The sequence below is a fragment of the Brugia malayi genome (assembly GCF_000002995.4).
Source record: "Brugia malayi strain FR3 genome assembly, contig: Bm_v4_ChrX_scaffold_001, whole genome shotgun sequence".
NCBI classification, from domain to species: Eukaryota; Metazoa; Nematoda; class Chromadorea; order Rhabditida; family Onchocercidae; genus Brugia; species Brugia malayi.
In genome coordinates this window covers 550,062-553,389 of record NW_025062479.1, presented here as the reverse complement: position 1 = coordinate 553,389, position 3,328 = coordinate 550,062, and positions in this window count along the sequence as shown.

Here is a 3,328-nt window from a genome sequence, read left to right as displayed (position 1 = left end):
GAAAGAGTTCATCATCCTCACCAATACTACTTTATTCCACATTTTTCCCACTTAATGACCTGTTATTTACCCGTATTACTTGTAGATGAAAACATAAGCTTAGCTAAAAAGAAAAAAAATTAGACATTTTCTTCAAGTTTTAATGCTTTTATCACTTCATTGTTAATTTTATCCATTTACCGACTTACCATTGGTTTACCTATTGTACATTTACTTAACCTTACATACGGTTGGTCCAATTAACCCAATTTTTTTTCTTCATTTTGTTGATTTATTTGAATGAATTAGAACAATTAAGTAGTAGTTAATACTCTGAAAGCTGAATGATCAGAGCTTTCATTTAATACGTCATTAATTTTTCAAACTTATACAGTAAGCAGAATAAATGATGCTTATAGTTTTGTTGCTAATCTTTTTCATAATTCGTTGCCATCTTTCAACATGTATTTAACACAAAAAAAACAAAAACAAAGACATATAAGAAATTAATATGAAAATTGAAAATTGCATGTTATAATATTTGAAACAGTAAAATTTGATATAAAAGAAACAAATATTATTGTCGAAAAGAAATGAAAATCAATTTTTGACATGCAATTTTTTAAAGTCAAACTATAGCTAGTTATACTGCATGATGATGTATCATTTCATTCAAGAAAATAGTTAGAAATGATGACCTTAGACCCGTATGATAATGCAAGTATCATGAGAGGAACTGAGAATTCTCATTAAGTAAGTAAGGGAGAACAGTTAATTTCTATGTCCAAATTGAAATTTGCCTACTTTTCGAAAGTTATTTAAACTTCTTGTTCATGGTGATTTTATAATGTGATAATAATATGAGTCTATAAGCAACTAATTATTAACATTGGCTACTTGCTGCGGAGATATACTTCAGACAGAGTAAAAGTAAGCACGAAATTATTTGAAATTTCCTCTTTTTTTTTTCTTTTTTATTAATAAGAAAGCTGTAAAAAAATTATTTCAAATTATACTTTGATCCATAAATAAATACAAATAAATTTAATATTGAAATATGAAATTCATTAAGTATCGACTTTCTGAATCTTAATAAAATCACTTCTCTTGCAAATTATACCAACAGATCAATGAGATGCACAGGAAATTGCTACGGTTTTCAGCAGAAAGGTCTTAATTCATCTGGAGGACGAGTTTGACTACTACTCAGAGAATCAACGTTTCAAAAATTGGAGGAATTGATTTAAAAATTTTCTGTCATCCTCCATTTTCACCCGATTGTTGTCATCTTAATAACTGTGTGTAAGGATAAGCAATGCTACGATGGATGAGATACTTTCCGGAAGTTTCGTCGGTACGATGGATGAGATACTTTCCGGAAGTTTGTCAACTTTCGAAAGATGTATTCATATGCTACAACAACAAAAATATTAATTCCTTATTGGAAAGAATGTATTTATTGTCATGGATCTTCTCGTGACCAATATGTGCGCCCAAAATTCAATTTAAAAATTCAATTTAAAACTGTAATTAGTTTTGCGCCAATGTCATAAATTGCTTCAACTGGTCTAAACCACCTTTCATTCTTATTTGCCAAGAAAAGAAAGCAAACTAACGAATTTAACATTTAATATTAAAAACACAAATCGTTTTTTACCAGCTTTATTTACTTAAATAAAAACACCATAAAAAATTTCTGTTAAATTTTTTACTTCTAATTTGTACCAAATCAAACATTACATCGTCTTTCTCCTTAGTGTCTAATCAAACTATGCTTCCCAGAATTAAGCATATTTTTATTTTTTTACAACTTATTTTTCAATCTTAAAAATGACATACATACATTTATAAAATCAACTTTTGAACAATTTAGAAAACTTGTGGGGAAGATTATTTATTAACTGAAAGAAATACAAGAGACTTTCAAGCATCTGTTTCAAATGTTGAATTGCAATTCGCTCATATTCTCATTTTTTAATTTAACATTTCACAGCTGTGTTATCTGGCTTTAAAATTTCGCAAGCAAAAAAAAAAAAAGAAAGAAAGAAGAAAAAACACGGTATATATATTTTTTTTTTTTAATTTTAAAAAGTTTTCCATCTTGCAGAGAAAAAAAATATGCATCGGATGTGAAAATTTATGTCGGAAACCTGATAAATAATTTAAAGTCGCACTTATTAGTAAGAAGGAATGCTAAATTCTTTTCTCTTTGCTTATCTATTATCAGAACAAGTAATTGATCGTTAGAGATGAAGAAAAAAAAAAAAATTTGTTTTTCAATTATAAATTGTTAATAAATCTTGACATAAGTGCATGCACATATGGAGAAATTAAATAGCCATCTCCTCTCTCCATTACTCTTAGATCATTTTTGCTTTCCCTCTTAACCTTCTCCTTTTATTATACGACTTTTTGTTTAGTGATTCTTTTGTTGTCATATTTTTCATAAATCCTTGTCCATTTTGCATCATCTCTTAATCACTTTCTTTTTTTTTTTGTAAAATTGAAAAGCATTAACATTTTCTATAAACTATTTAATGGGATATTTGAAGATTTCACAACGAAATGTTCGAAAATAAGATAAGCACTGCGGTAAGCTTCATTTCGAACTTCCTGAAATATTCATGATTATCTGAAATAGCAAGTTAAATCAGGATGTAAACATGAATGCAAGAATTGTTAGTCCCTTGTAGATAGAATGACCAATGAGTGTATACTTAAATGAGGAAAGGATGTGCTTATCGGTTTGTTTCCAAAATTACCACATTTTTTTATACTGATCTCACATGATTCTTTTTTTTTTTTTTTATTTTTTTTTTTTAAGGAAACTTTTTTTTGCATTTTAACGAAAGACAAACTGACGAAATCAAATTAAGCAAATCCATTTCCTTTTAAATTAAATGGAATATTTTTTTTTATCATAGTCAAACCACTTTTCCTGTAATGGTATTCAATGAGATATGTATGTATTCTGTCTATTTTTGCATGATAATGTGTTTCATTTTCTTTTCTACCAGAATTAAGCTTTCCATCAGAAAGTTCTTACTCGTTAAAACGACCTTGATAATTGATCATTTTTTTTTTGCAGTGCTTCAAAATTGCATCATATTTGAACAAAATACTTTTTTATTTATTTATTCTTTAAAGATTTATTTATTTTTTTTTGATACACTACTCATTTAGCGCCATATTTGTTGCTATCTAATTAATGTTTTCCTCAAAATCTTTGAAGTGGCACTGTTACAAATTCAAGACTTAAAATCAGTAAGTTAAGTATTATCATCCATTCTTTTTGAAACTTTGCACAGTTATCACTGGAAGGGCTCACAAATACTGAAGAATATCATTT